The sequence below is a fragment of the Orcinus orca genome, chromosome 3 (assembly GCF_937001465.1).
Source record: "Orcinus orca chromosome 3, mOrcOrc1.1, whole genome shotgun sequence".
In the NCBI taxonomy this organism is placed as follows: Eukaryota; Metazoa; Chordata; class Mammalia; order Artiodactyla; family Delphinidae; genus Orcinus; species Orcinus orca.
The window spans coordinates 31,805,526-31,832,665 of NC_064561.1; the positions used below are offsets into that span (position 1 = coordinate 31,805,526).

General features: G+C 38.2%; 1 protein-coding gene across 5 annotated transcripts in view; it reads right to left on the reverse strand.

Annotated features, from left to right (window-relative positions):
* The window catches only part of LOC117195387 (teneurin-2-like), a 739,625-nt gene that overhangs the window by 311,480 nt on the left and 401,005 nt on the right, over positions 1 to 27,140 (reverse strand). The window lies entirely within an intron of this gene.

Consider the following 27,140-nt stretch of genomic DNA (forward strand, 5'->3'; position numbering starts at 1 on the left):
AATGTAATTCATTTGCTGGCGTGAATGCAATACAACCACTTTGGAAGACAGTTTGTCAGTTTCTTACAAAACTAAATACATGCTTACCATAATATCTGACATTCACACTCCATGGTATCTACCCCAATGAACCAAAAACTTATGTCCACACAGAAACCTGCACATGAATGTTTGTATCTGCTTTATTTATAATTGCCAAAACTTGGAAGCAAACAAGCTGTTCTTCAGTAGGTGAGTGGATAAACTGTGGTACATCCTAATGATGAAATTTTACTCAGCACTAAAAACATATGAGCTATCAAGCCATGAAAAGAAATGGAGGATTGTTATATCCATATTACTAAGTGAAAGAAGCCAATGTGAAAAAGCTTCACACTGTATGATTCCAACTATAAGGCATTCCGGAAAAGGCAAAATTATGGAGACAGTAAAAACATTAGTGGTTGCCGGCAGTTAGGAGAAAAAGATGAATAGGCAGAACATAGAGTAGTTTTAAGGCAGTGAAACTATTCTATATGATATAATAGTGGCGGGTACATGTCATTATACATTTGTGGAAATGCACAGAAAGTCTAATACCAAAGTGAACCCTAATGTAAACTATGGACTTTGAGTGGTAATGAAATGTCAATTTAGGTTCATGGATTGTAAAAAATACACCATTCAGGTGTGGTAAGTTGATAGCGAAGGGGAAGGGGACGGTGTGTGCATAAGGACAAGGGATTTATGGGAACTCTTTCAATTTTGTTGTGAACCTAAAATTGCTCTTAAAAATAAAGTTTATTAATTAAAAAAATCCCTCACTCTCAAAATAGCTATGCCTGGGAATACCTATGTTAATCATGCAACCCTACAAAATGATGAGGTGGTCAACATAAAAGATACTCTGTTGTAAAGTGAATGGAAAAATTGACACTTGTAACCAATCAGGAATTCCTAATGGTGGAAGACTTCATGCATAGATAAGGGTAATAGTTTATAGTGGTAGTTTTGACATTATAATCAGTTTAAATGGAGACCTTAAGTAAAATTTATTCAAAGGAAAAGAGGTGTGGCCACTCAGTCGCTTTTAACACCTACAAACATCTGCTCCAAAATTGAATTTATTCATTCCACAAACAATGATGAAGTAGCTACTACGTAAAAGACACTGTACAAGTGCTTCAGGGCATGAGTGAGATGTATAGTCTTCTGACAAGGATCTTGGAAGTTAACACGGAGATGTCATATGTATAAGAAAAAAATTCTTTTGTAAGTCTAAATGTAAAGGAAAATAAAGAATATAGTACAGGAAGCCAAAGTTGGAAAAAAAACTTCTGTCTGAGAAAGAAGCAGCATATGGGCCAAGTCTGAAAAGATGAGAAAAGTCACCAGGTGGAAATCGGAAGAGCGAAAGAATCCTACTAGAGGGAACAGCATGAAGCAACAGGAGTGCAGAGAGGGTCCTGTTCTGAGGACTGGAGTTTTGCCGGGATATGAGGGATGCAAATAAAAGTAGGGAGAAGCCAGACTGGAGAACTGTTAAGTGGCAGTTTGGACTAGATTTTGTCAACACTGGGGAAGAAGGCTTTGAATAATTTTAAGCAGAAGAGGATAACATGATTCTCACTGAGTTTCAAAAGGATCTAATCAATAGGACTGTTGATTAGATATTAGAAGAGGGAAGGAGGGATAAAACCTATCTCGGGAAGGAGGGATAAAACCTATATCCAAGGGTGCCCCCAAGAATTAAATAATGTTTACTTAAAAAAAAGTCAGAAAACTCATGTCTTGGCTTACAATTGTAAAAGCTGCATACACATTCTATATCATAGTGACATCAACAGAGTTGCAGTTCTAAGAGGAATGAATATTTTAAGGCATGATAATCCAGTAACCTCATCTATTAAATCACCTTAAGTGAATTATAAGAGTTTATTCTCTGTAACAGAAATGAAATACAATTTAAGTAATTCATTATTTTCCAAAGTGTCTTTTAAAAGCAGCGTATTTGGTGTATCACATAGTACAACGCTCTTTCAAAGGATCTTTTTAAAATAAAGCACCACCAAATCCTCTCTGTATGTGGAACAAAGTTAAATTTCAGCTCTGCTTCAAGCATAATTAAGTACCCATAGCACCATAAAACTTTTATTAAATTACAGTGTTGGGAATGAAATGTAAATTTGTCTTCCAATATGATGTTGGCATTTCAACCTTTTTTTTTTTTTTTTTAGCCTGAATATCATTAATAGTAAAAGTTCAAGGAAAAAGTAAAGCTCAAGTATTAGGTAGAATTCAAGATGTCACATAATTATAAATATTAGTGAGATTATATTCTTGAGCTATTCTCCACCCTTTCTACTCTACTTATTTTCTAAATAATAACCATTGATACAGTTTATGATTATAAAAGAACTAGTAAGATGGGGTTAAAATGTGAAACACCATATATAAATGAGCTTAATCTTTTGTCATAATAAAAGGAGGACATGAATAGCTTTACCTGTCAATTGTTTATGCTACAAATTTATATTAAAACATATAAATATTATAAGCAGAAGATATTCATTCAAATTCAAAAGCACCAAGAAAATCCTGCAAGTGAATATGGGTCTCTCTTAACACATAGAAGGAATAGAGAAATCTACTTAAGCTTTAAATGAATTGAAAAAATAGAAATAAATATATATTATCTTTGATCTGCAATACAGAAGAGACATGGGCAAAAATTAGGGAATTCAGATCTTTGTATAGCTGAATATTTTATATAAAAAACTGTTCTGAGAACATCCTACCCAAATAGAGTGGGTTTTTTTTTTTTTTGCCTTTTAAGAAAGGAAAATGCTGCTTTCATTTCAGAAAATCCACCTTGCCCCAATATCAAAAGCTGACCATGCAAATATGTTCAGGGAACATATCTGTCTAGAGTATGTCATGAGCAAGCAGAAGTTTCTTTCACCTTCCTCAGGTCCCCTGGAGATCTGACCCAAAGAAAATGTGAATAGAGTTTTCCATTTTGTTTCACATCAGGGTCTCCTGAGAGGCAAAGGACTGGAAAACTAGAGTCACAATATCCAAAGCATGATTCCAGCTGATGTCCCAGTAAAGGAAATGTACACTCCAAGCTTTCTTTTTTTCCAACCCACTATTCGCTCCAAATGATAAAATCACAGCCTCAAGGAAAACCACACCTTAACAAAAATTGTTTGTGTTGGCTGTTCTCTTAGAGAAGTTGAGTTTTCCTGGAAAGTTAACATTCCTTGTCAGAGAGGAAGTAAAAATAAATGCGGCACAGGCAAAGATGACATTTGAATCCAAACAAAAGTTTGCCTTTTGCTTTTTTTTTTTTTTTCCTTTTCTCATGATCATACACTGATGTGCTAAGAAAAACAGTCCCAATTTAGCTTTCCATAAGCCCTTCGGAGTGGTTCACATATATAGTCTCTCCTAGGGAGGTTCACTCACAAACCCTTGTCAAAAAAAGGAACAAATATGCCATGTGAAAACTGAGTGTTGGTTAGAGGATCAACAGAGAGGCCACAGGGGAAAAAATGCCAGTGGCTTATTTATTGAATGATTCAATGTTTTAGACAAGGGAAGACTGAAGTATGTCTCATGAGCTGAAACCACCTTCGGGCTGACAAACTCCCACCTACAGAAATTATAAACACTAGTGTGCCATACATCAAATTCAGGATCCAATTATAATCATCTTGACTAGACCTTGGCCAGTTAATAGTTCCGGACTGGTACTTCCAGTGCCATCAGTCGACACACCGTGCATTTACATTGGACCTGGACAAATGTATAATATTCATTATTATACATTCATTTAGTGGTGACACTAAACACTCCAGAGTGAAGAACTATGCAGACAGAATGGGGGAGGGGCCTCTGATGTTCTAGGTGTTATATTCTCTTTACATTCTTCTGTTTACCTTCTTTAATGTTCTCTGACCCCATGAGGAAATCCCGACTCCCCACTACAAGGTTGTTCGAGGAACAGACCCTTTTGGGGTCTTTTCTCCACAAGCTCAGACTCTCAAACTCCAAGTCCCAGACACAGAGGCTTCTAATTGCCCCTGTCATTCCTCCTTGGTCTCTGGGTGTTTGTACCATGCTGTCCCCTCAGCCGGAACACTCTCCTCCTCCATCACAAGCCCTCCTTTGCCCTTATGACTGGATAACGTCCACTGATTCCCATTGTATTTTACGCTCACTATAATTTTTATACAATAGATTTGAAATAAGTGGTTCAATTTTCTCTCACATTATACTTAGTCTCTAAAGACTACATAGCACAGTATCCGGTACAATGGAGAGACTGAAAACAAATATTTTGAATGAATAAATGACTGAAAAAGAAGTCATCTATCTTCTTAGTTCTTATCAAATTGCCAAAAAACGTTCAGTATGTTGAAATCCGAACTTGGTTAGGCATGGCAAAATTCTCATGATGTCCTAGGGCTTAATATGCATTCAATAAACTGTAGCACAAACGATTATTGTTTACATTACAAAAGCATGTATGATTTAGAAAATTCTTCACAACTACTATTTCTACTGCACAGTCATATAAAGATGATCACTTAAAACTTGTTAAAACATTGTTTGATGCATGTGCATTTTTTTGTGAAAGTGCCTTTATTTTAAGTGAAGGAAACTTGTAAAAGTAAGAGGACTCCCGGTCAACAAACCATATAATTACATGCTATTGTAACAAAAAAAAAGAATTATCAATAAAAAGAGCTCACTCTATTTATGTAGAGACAAGGACATTTTAGGAAAAAAGGTAGTGATGAAGACCTCCAAATGGTCCACAAAAAAATTAAGTAATCCTAGTGATATACATGCATGTGGCTTGTGTATCATTTTAATAAAAGTACCTAGAGGGCACGGATTTACCATGTTTCTATGGCTCTGTGTAGCAAGCACTGCACATGTGTGGGTATTACTTGTGGGTAAGCACTATTTACTCTACAAATAAATTACTATGTAGCTTACATTGTTAGGGTCGCATGATAGCCCTATAGCTTAAAAGACTGAAATAACCATGCATTTATCTTGTCACTACAGGTACTTACAGTGTAATTACAAGGTCAACAGTTACTATGTAATTACATAGTTTCAACATTGTGGTTCTTATAAAAAAAAAGTACACTGTTCTCCCAGTACCTGCTGAGAACCCCTATCTCTGCTCCATCATCCTCACTTACAAATTTTAAATAGCTACAAATAACATTTTCAAAGGGAAACAAATCAAAGAATATTTGTTGGCATGATAGCTATCTTAGAATTACTATACAGTGGTAGCAGTAAGACCTGAGACATATTCTTGTCCAATGCCCTCACGTTGTTGGAAGATTTTTTTTTTAATTTCTTGTAGTATTATACCTAATTTAGAAAGTAACTCAAAATAGAAAATAACCCAAATAGGTGTTTTTGTTTAGCAGCAATAATTTTATAATGGCTGCTCATTTATATAGAGTAATGAGATGGGGCACATTTTTAAAAGGGTGAATTTCCTGATTTAACTTAATCAAAAGAAAGTACTGAATCATAACTTACCATATAACAGCCCTAAAATTTCACGCTTCTGAAGTTCAGATTCTAACTTCATTTCTGTATGTCTGATGAATATTGGCATCACATTGCATATAATTTTGTGGTTGGTCCTGTGTATGTGTGGTGTGACTAAACCTCATTCATTTCTTTTCCAGTGTATGGGTGATTCTGAAATCATGAGTGTCATTAAAGCCTAAAGCCCTTCAAATTCTTCCCCCCCACCTTTATTCAGTGAAGCAGAAGTACATTGCTTTGATAGTCAATATTTGAGCAACTCATTCCAAATTTATTATAGGTTACTATCATACAGAGAATAATAAAGAATTTTTTTAATTACTTTAGCTCATAAGAATGGGCTGATAGATATTCCATCAATGTTATGATTCCCTTGGATGGAGAAATGCTAAATGCTAACCCAAACAGATTTTAAAACCATAATTACTTGGTAAATAAGGAAATCATAGCCAAATAATTATTCATGAATGCAGATTAAATTCATCTAGATTTTTTTTTTCTTATTGAATTCTATCTGTGGCAAAGCCACTGAGCATAGCACTATCAAAGTGGTATTGCTTCTTCAATATGTTTTACACAAAAAAGAGCATGCTGTGTACAGGCTTTTGCTATAGGGTCTTTCTTCTTTCTCTCTCTAGCGATGAAGCACAGATAAGTTAACCAACACTAGTGTGCTTGCATCATATTAAAAGAGGATGCTTGTTCCCTGATGCAGGAATTCACTGAAAAGCAAACACCAGGCAATCACATAAGGAACATCACCACTTAGTTCTCACAACTAAAGACTTACTATGATGAGAGTCATCAGCAAGGAAACCACACTCTGTATCGACAAATGGGGAAAAGTCTTCAAAACAGAATCTCAGGATGGGAGATTGTCAAGATCTCAAGAGATAATACAAACTAGCCTCTCTCTTATCACCTAATAAAGTCAAGAAGCTTACTTAAATAGTTACAGGATTTACCTTCTAATACCTACTCATAATTGATTTACATGTGAAGGGTTTCTCCTTTTCAATAGCTCCAAAACTCATTTGAACATTTTTTTTGTAAGTCTCACAAGATGAATTAAGAAAGCAAAATAAGCTATCTCTAGGACATAACAGAGGCTGAAATATGCCAGGTACAGATGAACACCTACAGAATGATGTTTTGATGTTAAAAAAAATAGAATGATTACCTATGTCAAGCTGATTAGAGAATCTGGGAGGGGACCAGATGTGGGAGGAAGGTCAAAGATGACTTTTATCTGTGATGATTCAACCCTAAATATGAGGATGTTTAGATATTAAATATAACATAAAAATTAAGAAAATAAATGAGAGTAAAGCAAATTGTAATAAAAAGCTACATAAAGAAAAACAGAGTATTTCTCCATTAGTCTAGGACACAGTTTTCCACGTTGGTGGCAAGAGATCTACCGACACAGTTTGTTGGAAATCAAAGGACAGAGAAAAAGGGGAAATTCTTCAGCCTGCTTAGTATAGAGATGCATGGAGAAAACTATAAATAAGGACACTCATACTGACCTTGGAGTTACTAGAAGTGAGAAAAATGTGTATTATTAGTAGTGTACTGACCCATAGGCTCTGACCAAGAAATGGTTCGCACTATTTATTCCACACTTTTAGTCAGTATGCATTTCAACGACTGCTCTCATTCCATTATTTGGTGGTAATTTTCAGTACATAAGAAGCACTGTACCTTTCAGTTTTAAATATAAAAAAAATGACACTGATTAACCTTTAAAATGGTGCCATTTAATCAAGGCAAGTAGATCTTTAATGGGTTTTCAATGGACTAATCAATCACATGATTCTTTTTCACCATGGAAATAAACAAAATATTTGGGGAAAAATTCTCATTATACCTCTTGGAGTGTTCGTGTGTATAGGAGACTGGGCAGGGAGACAAGTGACGGGGGTTCACACATGGTTATTCTCAACGTGACTATGATTTGGAAGGAGACCCTTTTGCCTTTTTTTTCCAGTGAGTTCTTGATTACTTACCTTTTTGCTCTGTGCTCACAAGTAAGTGGCTATATTGGGATGTCTTAAGGAACTTTGACAAATTTTGAGACAGGGACTAAGAAATGTGGTTGAGCATCATGTTGAAGACAACTGATCTTTCAGTCTAAGAGAAACTGATCAGAGAAGATGAGTATAGGTTACTCTCTCCACTCATCCCCCTGCCATCACTCATTCTCCTCAAGGTACAAATGAAGACCCAAGCAACCGTCAGTGTTGGAACGTGCAGACTGAACTCCTTGTGTCCAGAGCTCAGTGTCTGGGCAAATAACTATTGTTTTGCCTCCAGATTCTGGAGAATTGCCTCCAGCAATTCTCTTTGCTCCTCTGAAATGGACAGGTCTGTCTTTACACTGTGATACATACTCTGCCTGGCTTACAGTTGCTTCCTGCAAACAAGCTGAGTGAATGAACTAGGAAAAAAGAGACAGCTTCATAATGATAGACTAGTTGTGCTTTCCCTTTGAACCATGTACAATCTTAAATACAGAAGAACAAGAGGCCATTCATAATAAATTGACTTCCAACTCTAAAGAGTGACCTCTGTATTGGACGAGGAAGATGCCAGGGTAGGGCTGTAAGGTGGAGGAAGGAAAAGGGAATGGAGAGAAGCTACCTCTGCAGAAGGGAATGAAAAAAGTCAGGAAGGATGTAGGGATGAAAGCTCTTCAGCTGGCCCTTCATCAGAGCCACCATTTTCAAGCACTTACATTGTGTTAGGTAGTGAACTGAGAATTGTATAGGCTTTATCACATTTAATCCACATAACTCAATAAGGTTTAGATAATTAGTGTCACGATTTTACAGATGACAAAACTGAAGAAAAGAGAGATAATAAAACTTGCAAAGGACACACAGCCAGTAAGTCAGGATTTATATTCCAAATAATGCAGTTTGGGAGGGTTCTCCACGTCATGTCTTCTCCCTCAAGCAAGTCTACCTCACATCTCCTACTCTGTAGTTTCAGAGTGTGAACTCTCCCTCCTTGTCAAAGGTGGCTTTCCCTCTGTGCTGGGACCACGTTATCCAGTAACATTCTCCTTTAATTTGCCCCCTCACCTCTATGTCCAGTCTCTCCCATTCTAGAGTCTTCTTCCCCATCAGTCTCTAAAACTGCTCCAATCTGTCCACCCCAATTCTATTCCTTGACCCCTGGACTTTCTCTGACCATCACCACTTTGTCACTGTCTGTACGGTTGACCCTTGAACAACATGGGTGTGAACGGCATGGGTGGGTCCACTTATAAACAGGTATTTTTTCAATAAATACTACTGTATTACATGATTTGCAGTTGGATGAATACCAGGATGCAGCACTGTGGGTTTGGAAGGCCAACTCTAAAGTGATATTCTGATTTTTAATTGTGAGGGTTTTGGCATCCCCAACCTCATCATTGTTTCCAGGGTCAACTGTACTTGGTTTTGCCCATATCCTCTCTTGCCTCTGGAATAGATCTCTGCCCCACCATGCCCGGAACTGCCTCTGCTGAAGTCACCAGTATTCCACTAGTGGACAAGTCAAGTGGACACTTTTCAGCACACATCTTACCATGACCTTAGGCTTCTGGTTCACTGAAACATTCTGGCCTTATTTTCTAAAATCTCAGTCTGCCGGCTCTCCATCCCTTAGCCAGTTTCTACACCAGTGGCTCTTCATTTAAATGTCTCAGAAATACTGGTTTCACTGAGAGTTCCATCTGTGTCCTTTTCTGCTACCTCTCTATGCACTCTCGGGATGCTCACAATCTCTCACAAGCTTAAGTGACTTGTACATACTGGTGATCCCTTCACCTATACCACCGACCTGGATTTCTCATCCGAAAACCAGAACTGTACATCCTACTGAGTATTAGGCACAATGACCACATGGATGAATGATGCGACCTCAAACTCAACATATTCAAAACTGAGTTCACTGTGTTCTTACCCCTCTTCCTTACTTCAAAGTCACTTTATATCACATGTCAAAAACAGACGCCACAACTCTGGAAGTTACACTTGACACTTCAATCTCCAGGACAGCCTTTTCTTCCTCCCTCATAATTCCTCAGTCTACCAAATCCTCTCTAACAAACAATCACACTTTGCCATACTTCAGGCCCTTGTCACTCTTTCCTGGGCCAAGGAGATGGCCTATGTCCTCTGTCTCCAGTCCTACCCCTGCCCCCTTTAACCAGTCCTCTTTACCGTCCTCAAAACAGTATTTCTAAAACACAAATCAGACCTAAAGGATGCAGATGCTTTACATCTGCATAAACCTGGCTCTGGCTTCGCCAACTCCCTTAGCCAGACTGTGGGGGATCTGGCTGCTGTCTTCCTCTTCAGCCCCATCTCCCACCATGTGCACCCTTGTCCCCATATCTCCTGCACAGCTGAGTGTTCTGAACACACTGTAATTTTTCACATCTCTGGATATTTGCACATTCAGTTTTCCTTTTCCACCTTGAACTCCCCCCTTCCTTTCCATCGCGGAGCACAGGCTCCGGACGCGCAGGCTCAGCGGCCATGGCTCACGGGCCCAGCCACTCCACGGCATGTGGGATCTTCCCAGACCGGGGCACGAACCCGTGTCCCCTGCATCGGCAGGCGGACTCTCAACCACTGCGCCACCAGGGAAGCCCCTCCCCCTCCTTTTTTTGCCAGGAAAACACCTATTTTATCTTCAATACCTCACACAGACAAGCATTTTCTTCTTCCTGAAACAGTTTTTGATCTTGCCCGAAGATAAGCCCTCCCTTCCTTGAATGCATGCACAAACAGCATGAAGTTTCTAGCATTTACACTTTACACTATATTGTAATTTGATTTTTACCTGAGCCTGTCTGCCTCACTAAGACTTTGAAGTCAAGAGCTCCCTTTTCAAGCATTTTGCTTTTTCCAGTACCTGGCTCAGGGCCTATCACACAGGAGATGCTGAGTAAATGACTGTTGAACTCCACTTGACATTTGATGGACAAGAACCTTCAGTTTTAAGCTTAAGCAAATAAACAGGCAACCTCAATTATTTTGAAAATAATCAGCATGCCTTTGAAGCAATTTAGCCATAGAACAAATGAGATTTATTTTGGAGATCAATAAATTGGAAATCAGAATGTATAGTTCCAGAGCCTGCAGTGTCACTGGCCAGCTGTGAATCCTTAAGACAAATCTTTTATCTCTGCTTCATCCAAACATTCCACCTGTAAAGTGAGCTGAATAGAATAATCTTGAAAATCTCTCCAGCTTTCAAATATCTATTTTGTTGTATGAGATCATAACTGACCACACAGGCAGACATTCAAAGGAAGGGACTAAAGAAAAAAAAAGGACCAAAAAAAAAAAAATCCTCTTTGTTGTAAATAATCAAAGATGTGTATTGAATAAGAAGAAATAACAAATTGCTCCCAACAATCTTCTCAAAAGTACACATATAATTGAATATTTCATACTTAGCTCTAAAAAATCCCCACAAAACTGTCTTGGAAAACAGTCCTTTGGCTAGGAAATGTATGTCTTTATAGATGCATCAAAGACGTCTTTCTATCTTTTCCCTCACATTTTCAAATCAAGTACACAATCCTATTATCATTCACAGCTCTAAGTTCCCCCCCCCCCCGCCAAATATCAAATTTGTCTTTGATTCCACAGATCCTGAATATTTATATGCCTTTCAAGTTGGTGTAGTCTATTGAGGAAAGAACACAGCTCAGTCACGTCTATTAAATATTAAGTATTTTGCTGCAAAAGCAGATTCAGGTACACAGATGTGTGATTACAGCCTCTAGAGATACAAACATGATGCTTTTCCCCCCATTTGGTTGCAAATGAAGAAAAAAAAACTGTGCTAAAAGAAAACTTGCTTAAGTAACATGGTGAGCAATAATGTGGTGTTCAAATAAAATGTATTTGAAGTTGCATATTATATCCAAAGGAGCACTGCCATAGTTCATAGTGATTAATGTTAATGTCAAAAATATTAAAGAAAGTAATAATGATTTGTATCTTCATGTAATGGGCTACCCTTTCTTTGATCTTTTATTCCCTTTGATCGATGAAATTAACGGACAATAAATTTCAAACCAATAAAAAGGAATTCATCTTCGCCCAGCACATTGGTCAGCCTGTGGGAATAACTCCTGCACGAGGTCAGAGAGACAAATGCTAAGGCTGGTGTTAAAAAGGGATCAGATAATTTTATGACCATTAATAAAGTTTGTCACGCTGCAAGCTCACGTGCAGATAAGGGTAATCCAATCATCCTTCTGGGCTCAGACTAATTACCTTCTGGGTCACAAAGACACTGCTGGACCAGCACACAGTCTGGAACACATGTGCACTCTCAGAGAGGGGCTTTGCTTCCATTTCAGTGCAGAACAAGGTCAGCTGAAAGGGCAGTAAAGGGCACTAAAACCTGAAAATATTTTGATACTTCCTCCTGAGTTTGTAATTAAAAAAAAAAAAACTAAATCATAAAACACATAATTTCATGCACATGCTGAAATTAAAATGGAGTTTTTCCAGATTGCTTTGGTTACAAAGTTCAAGTTTGTTTTCTTTTAATGCTGATTGTTAGAAATGTTTTGGTGTCCCTGCTTTCTTAGGACTCTGAACACTTTCACAATTTGCCTATTTGGTAATCAGACACTTGGTGGGAAAAGTGAAGATGAATTTTTTCACAGCCAAGAACATCAGCCTACACGTGGTTCCCTTGCTCAAGTCCAAAGTATCAGAATCTGTATCAGGAACTCTGCTTCCATATGCATTGGTGGTGGTTATGGATTTCTGAAATCTTTAGTTAAGGCTGGTTGCATAAATTATGGCCTGCTGGGGGTATCTTCCCAACCAAAGGCATTCCTTAAGACGTCCCTTACGTATTATTTCCATATCCTTAATGAGATCCATATCTGCACTGATATTAGTGATTAGTGCCAGGTAAATGTTGAATACACCCAGGGAATTGCACTCAATAAAGGCTGACTTGTCACAAATTCAATGCCAATTGCTGAGGAAATGCATGATGTTTATATGATTTACTACCTACATGCACGCGACTATTCGTTTATTGTGCTCTGCTCCCCTTTCACCAAAGGCCTGATGTGTCACGAAAAAGAAAATGCATCTAATTGGTATCTAATAACTTAAGGGTTACTGAAAACTGACCACCATGTTGCTAAATGATACTACCCACAGCTCTCATCAGCAGGAAATCATGATTCTCTTAATAGACTTATAATATACAGACACAATTTACTTTCATAAAACTGCAGGGGTATAGCTCTAAGTTGGCTTCAGCGTGAGGAAATTCATGATCATCAATAATTTATCTCAAAGATTCATTAAAGCTCAATGTATTTATGGCCTTCGAGCTACAGTAAAGTAAGATTAGTAAATGCCAGTGGAGGAAATATTATTCATGTACTTTTCAGCATTTATTAAAATACATTGTATAGATTTTTTTTTCCTTTGCATGGTAAAGGCCTCTACAAGGAAAAGTAAGTGTTGGAAATGAAGAGTTTTCCAGAACCAGATTCAGACACAAGGAAAATAGATATAATTAGAGATTTAGTGTCTCAAATACTTTTTAGGTCTCTGCTGGTATTTCTTCTCACAGGAAGTCTGGCATCTCACCTCTGTTCTGCCAACTCTTTTACTGCCTTCTGTGTTCCTGACCCTAATTCCACAAGGAGACTGCCTTTTATTCTCTCAGCATCTAGACCCACCTGGCCATATGTCTGACCTGACCTGGGGACTTCACGTTCAGCCTTCTGCCAGCCAACTTCTAACTTGTCTAAATTTTTAACTTCAACTTCAAGATTCACGTCAAAGCTTATCTCCTCTGGTAACCATGTCTGTTCCCTGGTTTTGGTAAGTGAAATGTCTGGGATAGTAATATATATTGGGAATGATCTTAAAACTGTAAGAATATTTGAGATCCACAAGGTACTCAGTTCAAGAAAGGATGCTTTGAGAAGAACTGAAGACCACGAGAATAGAAAGCTCCTGGAAAGTTCTGCTGAAAAGCAGATAAACAGGGTGTTAGCTAGATAGGAGTGTAAGATGAAGAGATCTCTGTGTGTGTGTGTTTTAATGTAGTGAAAATAACAGCATGTTTGCATCTTTAAAAATACTTATGGATGAATTAATGGATCCTAGAAGCCCTATTTCTGCTGCCAGAGAGAAGGCTATGTCTTTATGCTGACAGATGAACTCCTATTGTAAATAGCAGAAGCAGAAGGTTATTAGAGTCTCAGTTTGGAAACTAAATCCCAGAAGAGACATACAGAATGCAGCCAGGCCTTCAAACTCGACTCCCCTCAGGATGTATGTTGGTGAAGCATTAACTGAGCAGGCGAGGACTTGTACTTTTCTCTTTTTTTTATGACAATGAAAGAGCAACTTCTGTACACTGAGCCTTCATTTCAGAACCTTTAGTTATTTTGATTAGAGATATATTTATAACTTCGGAAAACTAAGTCTTTAAAGTGAAACCAGTACTAACACTGACATAAGCCTTCACACATTATCGATGCACAGATGTTTTGGGTAACACTAAATTAAAATGTGATGTGGCTTCAACCTTCTATTTTTGCAGTTAATACTGCATCTGTCTTCTGTGTTGTTTCCATTTGCTAGCTACCACAACCAGAAAGAAAAACAAAATCCAGCTACACAACTGCAGTATGGGCAGTAGCCAGATTGGGCGTGATAGAACAAACATATTAGTGCAGGCGCCGTGTGCAAAGTTGCCTCAGGTGTGTATTACAGTGGTAACTGCAGAGCTGTGATGGTCTGGGTTCCTGAGCAGTGCCTCTTGAAGGACACGCTACCAACACCCAGAACCTCAGCACTGGCAAGGGATCTTACGCTATGAAATCGGAGATTCTCCTCAATGCAGGGGTCTCCTGCAGCATCCCTTGCATTTAGCCAGTCGGTCTCTGCTTGCATATATCTAGAAACAATAGCGTACTCTCTTAGGCACACCTGGTTCCAGGATTTAAAAACAGCTCTGAACATTTTAAAGTTGTAATTTGGTTAGCATATAATCTCTCTCCCTAGAATGCTCCCAAGTTTGATTCTATGAAGACATACAGAATTAAATACAGTCCTTCATCCATGACATATGAAGATAGGTGCCAGATTCTCTCAATTTTTTACGCAGCAAATATGCCCCTTGCCCTTATATTTGTTCTTCATATGGGAAGGATCTCAGATCCTTCGTCATCCTGTCACCTTTTCCTGATGCTTACATTTCCTACTGAATTTCTCTGCAGCCAGATTTGGGCTTCATTTCTACAGGCCAAAGAGACAAAATGTAGGTATCAAATAAAGGCTGAGGATGCTGAATCCGAGGATGCTGAATCCAAGGAGCTTCTGAGCTGTTAAACTGAAAGAAAGTCTCATCACTTAGTTTACATTCTTAGTAATCTCTAAAAGAAAAAAGGTAAAGGTTAGGTTGAAAGCGCAGAGCTACACAAGGCACAGGTGCAGAAAGCTAGGCTTGGCCATGAACCTCATTCAAGCTCATTCTTGTGGCCGTGGATTTTCTCTCTCCTTTAAGGACAATCTAGCCCAACCCCAGGACTCTTCTAACCACGCTGAGATAATGAAAGTCTTTAAGTGACTTTTAGTTAACTAAAATGCTTTTCAGTTAAAAAAAAAATCTATAGTTAAGATGTCCAGTCCTAGGTACTAGTTAAAACTCCAAAGTTCATTTAAAGCTAACTTTTTCCCTCTCTTCTCCTTCAAGCCTAAACTACACGGTCATGGAGAAGGGCCATCGCAGTTCCCTGAATTTCTGTTTACTGCTTCGAGTTTCTCCTCTTTCCCAATTCCTAGCTTGTCTGCCTTGAATTCTGATCCCTCCAGAACTGGAGCGGGGAAGCAGAGAAGGGATAAAAGGTAGAGGGTACACTACCACTTACTTGACTAGCACTGATGTAACCTGGCCTTGGAGTCGTTGGGTCATGAAAGACGTTTAATGCCTGACTGTTCAAGGACTCCTCCCCCACCTTCTGCCATCACGAGGACACCTTCATCACAGACCCCCTAAGGGTCTCCATTGGCTGCTATAAGGAATGCCCCTCAGTCTTCATTTCATGATACATCTCCAGTCTCCTTCTGTGCTGCACGATACATCTCCAGTCTCCTTCTCCTGGGCCTGTCTTGCCTTCTAAGAAACCTCCTCTAGGAGAGTTTCTCCCCCAAAGCCCACAGAAGACACTTACACACCTCTCCCTACAATGGAGCCCAGGAGCACAGACCATTCCCAAAACAGCCCCTCTCCCTGCTCCCTAATCTAGGCCACGTTTTCTCATCTCCTCTTCTCTAGGAATGGTCCCAGCACCATACTCTGTGCCTAAGTGTTAGCAGGGGACCTGAGTCAATCAGTCTCTAGAACCTTGCTCGGTGGGCCCAAGAGGTCCACTCCTTGCCCCTTCACAAGACCCTACAGCTCCTTCTGAGAAATCTCACCCTCCATTCCCAGTTCCCCTTTCAGCTCCTCCAGCTGCTTTAACAAGAAGGTGGTTGGTGGTGAAAAGGTGGCAAAACCAGTTCTTGGGCACTTCTGCAAGTTTTGCATGGTTGGGCTAGGATTCTGTGTTGGAATGAAAGTAATCAGGGCCTAAGATGAAAAACAGAGATAATCCTAATGTAACTTCCTGCTACAAACTGGAAACAACTGGCAATGAATCTGTAAACCATTATTCTTATTTTTGAATATATTTGAACGGGGGTCTAAATGAAGACCTTAAAAACAAAAAGCTCCAAATCGTGGAACTGAATGAAAACAGTAGGAATAAATACAAGTGATGTCTAGGACCTGACATCAGCCAAGAAAATTTTTCTCCTCATATGACCACTGAAGTGCCTCAAGAAATCAAATGATCATAACATAACTTAAAGCTCATAGAGCAATGGTATGGGGGACTTGCTCTTCTACCAAGAGGAAGATAGCAAAGTCTGTGAAGTGGTTTGCTAAAACCTTCCTCAAAATGCAATGCAAAATGTCCTTACCAGGACTGAAGAAACCAATAGATCTTTATATACATACATCATGCACCTATTTTTTTTTTTTTTTAAATAGACACTCAAGATTCACACAATCTGCTTTCCAAACCGGATTCAGATTAAGGGAGGAGTATTTTGTTAAAAATTGAATTGAAGGTCCCAGAGCAAAATAGAATTTAAATGGCAAAGCATATTCAGTGTAGGAGGGTCTGACTGGTTTTACTTAACATCTTCATTAATGGTCCAGGCCAGAGAAATAAACAGCAAGTTAATTAAACCTACAGGTAGTATTAAATTGCTACGAGGGGCAAAGACTGGTGAGAGATAATAAGAAAGCTTTGGACGTTAGGAGCACAGGAGCAAATAAAAAAGAATTTGAGAAAGTGCACATATTTAACAGGATGAGGCCCTTGGAAAACAGGATGGCTCAAAACTAATTCAACTGATTGACAATTAAATAAATCCTGCATTCAGTGCCTCAGGAAAATAATCACCAACATCATTTGACCTTCCCACTCAAAGATGTAAAATAATAATAGGTAGGGGAAGAAAAACTTCATGAAATATACCTCAACTCTGGAAGAAAAAAACGTGTTTATGTCTAAATAGAATATAAGAATTCAAAGCAAAGACATTTTATTGATATAATGTGAAAACCCATAATATAATTAAAATAGAGGAGAAATTAAGATTACATATTGAAATGTGATCATTGTATTATTGCTCTAAAGAATTTTAAAAAACTAAGATTTTGAAGGGTGTAATTTGTTTATAAGTAAGCTATCTTAGAAATGCTGAACAATTATTCCAAACAAAGCAGATGAGTCACAATGAAGAAGAAATGCGGCCTGAAATAGTCTGATCCCCACTTACCTGCTGAGTTTCATCTCTTTTTGACTTTATTCATGTGCATACATAATAGCTCCAAACTTTAAAACAAACCTTCCATCTTGGTCTGCCTGTGTTCCCTTGCAATGGTTCTTCCCTCATCCTAGAACACTCCTCCCCCTGGATCTTCCCCAGGAGGGAGTCAGGGCAGATGTCCCCTTCTCAGAAGGCCTTCTCCGACCAGCATACTTAAAGCTGACCTTCCTACCAAGGCAGAATCTCATTCTCATCCTGTTTAATTTTCTTTGCGGGACTTATCACTGTCTAAAACTACCCTAGAGTCACTTCATTGTTTCCTGGCTTCTTCCTGCCACCCCACACTCTGCTCCCAATACAAGCTCTGTGAAGGCAGTTTCCTTGCTTCCTTTACTACTGTGGCCTTGGCCAGAATAATAGCTCCCTCCATAAATAATCACTGAATAAATTAATAAACGTAACCTGGCTGACAGTTAGGAGATTGTGAAAATACCATCAAGAGTGGAAGAGGGCTTCCCTGGTGGCGCAGTGGTTGAGAGTCCGCCTGCCGATGCAGGGGACACGGGTTCGTGCCCTGGTCCAGGAAGATCCCACATGCCAAGGAGCGGCTGGGCCCGTGAGCCATGGCCGCTGAGCCTGCGCGCCCGGAGCCTGTGCTCCGCAACGGGAGAGGCCACAACAGTGAGAGGCCCGTGTACCGCAAAAAAAAAAAAAAAGAGTGGAAGAAAGTAGATGTAATATAGAGAATGGTGGTAGATGACATCATTACCAATGTCTAACAGCAAAGAATCTAAATTGAGGCAAAAGTTTTAAATCAGCAGAGGCATGAAATTCTTCAAAGTGGTTACAAATTCTTTGGAGTGGTTACATTGTCAACTCTGTAATTACACATTTGGTTATATTAGGCCTCGAATAATGAACTTTCGAGGATCACTCATCTAATATCATCAAGCCAGTGCCTATATTTACTCATGAAAATTCATATGAAGTTAAGTGCCATGTAGTTACTTCCAGTTTTCTTTTTTCTTTTTCCAATGGAGTAGAATTAATGCATGCAACCTAATGAAATACGCTGCAGTTAAAGAACTACTATGCATAGTAATATCTCTGTGTGTATATGTTTCAAATAAAGTAGAGTCTGTGGTGACATTTCAGGAATGGAAAGAATGAAGAACAAGAATTAAATCACTCTTCAATTTCAAATTGCATCTGGGCACCTGAATACAAAGTCACCCTATGAGAAACTGATGGTTTAATGTACTCCCACCCAGCCTAAACCATTATAATATGTATGTAGGTTTGCTGTATTATTTATTACAAAATATAACATGGCCCACAAACCAAGATATATGAATACACTTTCATTTATAATAGAAAATCACCAACACAAAGGTTTTTAACCTACTCCAGAAGAATGTTTTCCCTTTTGAGGAGGAATTTTGGAGCCTTAGAAGACAGCACTAATTTCTATGGCAGCTAACGGTCCCTATGCCCATAAGATGTGACCAGAGTGGTCAACGTGAAATCAAGTGAAGTGGTGTAAATAGCCAACCCATGGCTTTCAGCCTCAAAGAGACTCAGAAATTATCAACACAGTTCAACAGTCACGTGGAACAACTGCTGGAAGACAATAATAATCATAATTCAACTCATTTGCCTGAACCACTATTTTAAAATAATTTCACATGGACACCTTCCTCTCCTTTTGCTATCTTTTCCTCCTTATTCTGAGAGGAAGGAGTTCAGTGCTGGGATATCAATTTGGGACAACCAATTGTTACATCATCTAATTCTAACATATCTAAGTGAAGTGAAACCCTGAAAGGATGACCTAGTCTTTGCTGCTGAACCCTCCGGATTGCATTAAGCAACAAGACTCATCAATGGTTTGTGGGGGTGGGCGGGGTTATTTGGGCTGGTCTGGAAAGTAGGAAAGCACATAGGAATATCCAGTGTCATTTTCTTATTCCTAACATCTCCTCTAGGTTTTTCCATGTAGGTTAGAGCAGGTTTCTCTCACTTTTCCTGAAATGCCCAACCGCCATCACCCCTGCCACCCCGCCGCTCAAGATGTGTGAAGTGCCCAACTCCGATGTAGCATTTTACCACTGGGGCTTTTCGACATAGACAAATGCCTATTTTCCTAATTATCTTAAGGATTTAGGAAAGTCAAGGTGCATGTATGGTCAGAAAAACATGCATACTGACTTACCAAATATGCATGAAAAATGGGTCATGCAAAAGATTTTTTTCTTGAATTTTTATTTAAAGTGGAAAAATCATTTTTTAAAAAAAGATAGACCCTGCAACAATGTAAGAGTTTTATTTTGTAGTATCGTATCACATCCAAAAAAAAAGAAATCTGAACACCATACTCCACCCCCCCACCCCCCCAAAATTGTATTGCGTTACAAATGTTGAAAGACGGTTTGGTGTTTGCAGTGTGTTTACTTATATTTGCTAAAAACTAATGAGTATCAGCGTTATTCAGAATAATATGGTTAAGGTACTTACGTTTATATGCTTACCTTCTTTTAAATGATGCCATTTTAAAGTTTCATTGTCATCTCTTTTTAGTATTAGGCACGGGAAGTCCGTAATATATTTTCATAAAAAAGACAGGAAAGAGGAAACTACAAAATTTCTATAAAATAAACTGAAACTGACTAGCTGGCTTTCACTTTTCAAACTGCAACAGAAAGAAATATCCAGTAAAATTGCAAACACACCTTTCAAAGGCTACTCATCAGGGTTTTAAAGACAACAATCAGCTTGTCACAATTAACTTCGTAACTAAGGAAAACGAGTCTCAGCGACAACATGATGTACAAATCTACAGCTCTTAAGATGGAATTCAAGTGGATGGAAACTGAACTTGGGCCAAACTGCTTTATTCTGTTCACCTTGTTCCATATATCAGGTAGAAGAGTATCAGGTACATCAGCAATGTTGGATGTTAGTTCCATTTTATTGAACTGAATGCATCATTTCATGAAGTGAATTTTCACAAAAACTAGCAAAAATAAAGAGATGTGAATTATATATGTGCTTAATCACAATATATGATTGATTTTAAGGTTAACACTTTTCCTGCAGATATTACTAAACTGGATCCTATCCCTTTGATCTAACACTTGTCAATCTGTCATGTGACACAGAAAATTATTCTAGCAAGCGAGCCTATGTGCTTTCTCCTTCTAACTTCTGTCTTTCACTGAAGTTTTCCCACCACCCTGCCTACATGCACCTACTTGGTATTGCTTGCAATAATTACACCTCAATTTTTGAGCTGAAAAATAAAGCAATTCAGGTGAGGATTTTATCTGTAGGATCCTTGCATTCACCACAGAAAAACATTAAGAAATAGATATAAGATGGCAGGAAATAAAGGTGACAAAATGTTTCAGCTAAGTTAGAAATAAAGTATGTAAACAGTACTGTAATCCCCATGATTTCCACAGATAATCAATGCAAAAGGAAAAACGAGAATATAGTAACCACAGCTTCAATGTGGATGGGACTTGCTGCCCTGGGGTGAGGTAATGGGAGGGAGAGAGGAAGAGGAATCCAATTCAACTTTTCACTGCATGATTCAATACATATATATCAAAATAGTTCTCTTGGCCAAGTATTTATTAAAAATCCTCACCCAGCCTGCTTATAAACAATTTGAGAATTCATACACTACAATATTCATAGCCGTGTTCAAGAAGTGGCCTTCTGAGCTGACTTTATTATGAGCTATAAAAAGTGCTAGCTAATAAAACACAAGGGCATTTAGTTGGTTTCCAAGATTTTACTTTCTAGGCTTCTCACTCCCTTCAAAAAAACTCTCCTACTAATGATCATAACTGTTTTGTGATCCACCCTTGACAATACAGAAACCCAATAGCAAAGGCAGCAAAAATATATATCCCACTGAATCCTAGGGACATCATTCAACCTGAATTCTAAGGCCAGACTTGCAAATTGTGCCACTAGGCACCTCTATTGGGGCTTATTTGTTGCTCAATTACATGCATGCAGTTTTTTTGGTGGTTTTACCCTTGAGTATGTATTCTACAAAAGCTCAGAGATTTCTTGAAATTAGCTATACCTGTAATCTTATAATATTCCCCAGACTGTGAATAAAATTGTACTTATTTACTTAAAATTAATATCCTTTTCTTGACTCTCAGTGGAATTCTGACAAAACATTGAATTCCATGTTCACATAGGTAGGTGTTTTAATCCAGCAATCGTGGCTATCTGTCTCTAACGATGGCAAAGCAAGATTGCACAGTGGCCCACTGCTTGCAGTGGGAACTGACCAAACGAACCTATATGAAGGTCTCTTCAGCAGGAAGGAGAACTGAACAACTCAGGAGGCTTTTAAAGAATTCAAAATACACAACAGGATAAAAGGAGATGCGGGGAGGAAAAAACTTTTCTATCCTAACAAGCTGTTCATTCTATTCCTGTTATAAGCCTAAGTATATATATATATGTATACCTATGAGGTTATCCTATTTTGGAATCAACTACCAACTCAAGCACTCACATGACTTCGAGTTTACTAACTTAAGTCATGTTGTATGGGCATGCAGGGTTGCCATTTCTCAAGGAAAGCCCCCAAATCTAATTTGTTTCTAATGCGAACATTCCAATATTAAAATTCTCTTTACTTTTGGCTCAGATGAAAGCCGGTCTAAATTGGATATTAAACTGGAAAACAAATACTCTCCGGTACTTCCAGAGAATGTCGACATGAAGGAGAGATCTTGGATCCTGCATGTAAGCACTAGTCTGTCTGCAGGATGAGCCTCTTAGACAGTTTTGCCCCTTGTCTGGGTCTTAGATTTCCTATACTCAAAATGAAGCTTTAGCAGTTTCTAGATGTCTTTCTGTGGACCAGCTCCTTACAAGACCTGGATCACTTCTAACAACTACATGTTCCCAGGTCCCATTCTGGTTCTACTGAATCCAAATTGTGAGAGGTGATGCTAGGGAGGCTCCTTAAGCAAAGCCTGGACGTGGTGAAGCACAGGACTAGATGACCCTGGAACAAGGCCCTTCAGCTCTTTCACACTGGAACATTCCAAGGAACCCCTGCAGGAAGTGATGTCCCATGAAAGGAGGCAAGGAGTGGTAAATAAAGGGTGCCTGGCAGGCATCAGCTGTGTTTAAACATGGGACAGAGTTGCCACCTCTTCCTTTGTGCAGACTCTCCTTCACCTTCCTTTTCAGGACTCTCACCCCCTGCTGGTAGTACCCAGAATTTCTCACTTCCCTGCTCTGCTCCTGTTACTATGGAGACAGAAGCCAGAAGAAGCAGCAAAGATGCAAACACAGAGCTGACTCCTGAAAGTGGGGAAGGAAGGAGAAAGGTCAGAAGAAAGAAGCAAGCAAATGGGAGTTAGGAGGAAAAACCGAATCCTCATAGGGCAGAGTCCACAAGTGGGCACGCAGTAAAGATGAAGGTGGGGAAATGAAAGGAGAGAAAGCAATGGGGATAGTGCAGGACGAAGCATGTGACCCATCTAAGAGGGTCACCAGCCAACTGCAATTAATTGGGAATAAAAGCCCAGGGCTGCCATATCTACCTTTCTTTTTTTCCAAGGAAAGCCAGAAATCTAGATTTTATTTTATTTGCAATTCTTAACACTCAAGTGTTCATAACTAATTTATATATATTTTTAAATATATATATGTGTGTATATATATATATATATTTTTTTTTTTTTTTTTGAATTCCACCAACAGAATGGGCCCCCAGCCTGCATATACTACCCCAGAAGATGTGTGATGTGTGAATTGTGACCAGTGAAGAATGAAAGAGCCCAGGAAGGAAAACACAATGTAGAACAACTGAAAAGGAATGGGCTTGCAGTTACTACTGAACAGAGGAACTAGGAAATTGTTAAAGATTAGCCAGCGTGCTTGGTTGTTCCCTGACAGTCATAGATTTAACTTGCTTGTTTCTAAGAAATTACTGGTTGTTTTTGCCCACATCATAGGAACATCCATGCGGCTGTTAGTCATTGTGCCACCAACCGTAAGGATTTGAAACACTAGCTGGAGGGCGGCCCCCAGGACAGAGTGAGTCTGGTAATTAGCAAGGTCCAGCCAGGGCTCTACCCAGCACCTGTTTTCCATTCCTTGTAACTGGAAACTGTTATATAAACTGAACAAAATGTTTCATTATTTTCACCTGTGGAAGATGGTTATGAAATTAATAAAACAACATTCATTGAGGGCCAAGTATTGTGTAGGTTAGGTTGTGAGAATAACAAATCTAGTCCACAGTCCCTGGCACAGAGCACTGGATAAATGTCAGCCATCATTAATATCTGGGTTATCTCTGACAACAACCCCATGAGGAAGGAATTGATGTAATCCTGATTTTAGAGATGAAGATGATTTAGAGAGGTTGCAAAGTGACATGCCCATGTACCTAGGAAGCAATGGAGCCATGTTTAGGAGTTTTTAATCACCAGTTTACACTCCTAGTGCTGAGAATGGAAGGGTATGGGCCAGCATCCAACAATACGGAGATGTTGAGTATGCCCCTTCCACCCTTCCAAAATGTTTCAGATAAACCAAAGCACTGTTTATACAATTATCTTTTGACTCATCAGAGCACAAAGGGGATTGTTTAAGAATTCTAGTTGTTCTTCATTACATTTTATGAAGAAAATGGTATGCTTGCTATATTTATGACGTTAAGAATTCACAAAGGTCAAGGGTCCGTATTAGTAGATGGAATATGAAGGAAAAAGAAAGTAATTCAGTTTCTCACACTGTAAGTTACAATGGAACAAAGAGATGTATTTATTGGGGTACTGATTCTACGACTGCAAATATCCTGTGTATGTTGTATCCATACAATATATGTGACTAGGCTGGCTTGGATAAAAAGACTAAAATAAAGCACAACTCTGATTAATGATGAAACTAGATTGTTGAGTTACAATTTTTTTTTATGTCCTGTTATTAAGAAATTAATGTTTTTCAAAGTTTCAGTGATAATGTAGAAAAGTCCAATAAAATGTAACACAGGTTCAAAGAATGTTAGACCTGAAAGAGTCCTTATGAATAATTTCTCTCATACAACTTTCTCATGTATTAAGTTAGGAAACAGATTAGAAAGAATGAGAATACAAGCCTCGAATCACATTGACTCATTAGTGGCAAAGCTTAGACATCTTGGGATACCTATTGACCACCTCAAAGATGAAACTGACTTACAGTCTTTTGTTACTTTAATAAATGGACCTACTAAATTTGACATTGTTTTTTTCAGTAAAAAAAATACATGAAAGAAAAGGTTAAAAAAATGACTACTTACTATATATATTTGCTATATACATATATATTTGATAAATCTAATATAGTGACTTCTTTCACATTTAAAAGAAAAATGCAAACATCTGCCTACAAAAATTGGCAGAAAAAAATTACAAAATAAATAGTAAGCCAAGATATGAAAACCAAAGAGATACATTTTTTCACTTAGATTGGCAAAGAGTAAAAATATGATAAAACACATTGTTGGTGAATGCACAAGTAAATCAACACAAAATATTTGTTGATAATTCTGTGAAAGAAATTTCACAATATGCATCAAAAATATAATGTGTATGTATACCCTCAGATTCATTAATTCTAATACTAGGGATTCTTTTTAAAAGATTAGAGTTGACTAAAAGTATGTGAATAAAGATGTCCATTTTAATGTCAGTAGTAAAATGGTTAGAAACAACTTATATGTCATATTAGTAAAACAAATTATAATATATTTATTAGATTCTTATACCACCATAATAAATTATATGGCTCTGTGTTCATGGGCATGACGGTAAGTTTCTATTGCCAAGAGGGCAAAAAATAAAGATACTTAAAATGTAAATACATGATTCCATTTATGTAAAATTATATATGGTATGAATAAAGAGATGTCTGGGACAATATGCACCAAAGAATTAACAGTGATAATATTTGGATGTAAGATTTTGGATGACACTTACATTCTTCCTTATATGTTCCTGAATCATTCAAGTTGAATGTACATAATCGTGCATTATAATCAGGAGAAAAAAAACAAATATATATATATGTTTTTAGCTTGATTTTTTTCTGAAGTAGAAGTACTTTTTCTAAAACAAGAAAATAAAAGCACAAGATGATCTACATTAATAGCACAGTTTTTCTAAGTAACATTTAATATTCACCATTTTTAACAAGCAAGTAGAATTATATTGATGATCCTAACATAATTTTGCATCTAAAGTAAATGCTAATAAATAAGCATCTCCAGGGCTTTACCAAGTAAGAGGATATTTGAATTCAAACAGGGACTTCATCGCTATCTAGCTGGGGGAACTGGACTTAGCCAGTGAACATTCCCTAAACCTCACCTACTAAAGCATTAAATGACAAACTTGAGCTTGATGACCTCTGAAGGCATTTCTAACAATAATAATAATACCTTAGTAATTCACATCCCCTCAAAATGATCCCCAACCCCTATCTGAATATGACTCTAGACTATATAGGATAAAGTCATATTTTAAATGGAGCTACGGAAATTTGAAATTCCTCCAGAAGTCTTTGAAGAGACTTAAGAACTAAACAACATAAATTCCTACTTTAGTGGTCTCATTTCAATGACAGAGGTTGAAAAATGTTATCTGTTCTTCTGCTTCCTGAGGGCTTTGCTAGGATCTTAGATACAATCACACCATCATGAAAATGTTGACTAATCTGGAAAAACCATGAGTGGGCTCTGCCTCAAGCAGCTCATTCACTATGTTACTGCCATTCTCCACAAAAACCCTGTTGAGAATTGATGACAACATGGCTGTATTTTAAGCTTGAAGATCACTTGGTGGGGGGTTTTACCAAAAGTGGAAGCTTTTCGCCTACACACATTCCAGGACACCCACACATCTCACATCAAATATAATACTCAAGTCCTATCGCCAAAAGTATAGAGTGAGCACTGGCAATCAGAAGAAAATGACACAATGTCTGTATATGTTAAAGTCTCTAGCTGCTTTTGGAAAGACAGGAAGGGTGTGGAGTTGAAGACGGCAGATTTAACACTGAAACAGAGAAGTCATAAATTCATTAGCATGCTGTAGCCAGTGAAGTAATGGTAACGGGGAAAAAAAATTGCAAGTATAAGAGAGATGATAAATAGCAGCTGGCATTTAGCTTTACAGTCAAAAGACAAGAAGGTGACCCAGCAATCCCACTACTGGGCATATACCCAGAGAAAACCATAATTCAAAAAGACACATGCACCCCAATGTTCATTGTAGCACTATTTATAATAGCCAGGTCATGGAAGCAACCTAAATGTCCACTGGCAGATGAATGGATAAAGAAGATATGGTACATATATACAATGGAATATTACTCAGCCATAAAAAGGAACGAAACTGGGTCATTTGCAGAGAAGTGGATGGACCTAGAGACTGTCATACAGAGTGAAGTAAGTCAGAAAGAGAAAAACAAATACTGTATATTAACGCATATATCTGAAATCTAGAAAAATGGTACAGATGAACCAGTTTGCAAGGTAGAAATAGAGACACAGATGTAGAGAACAAATGTATGGACACCAAGGGGGGAAAGCAGGGGTGGGGTGGGGTGGTGGGATGAGTTGGGAGATTGGGATTGACGTGTATACACTAATATGTATAAAATAGATAACTA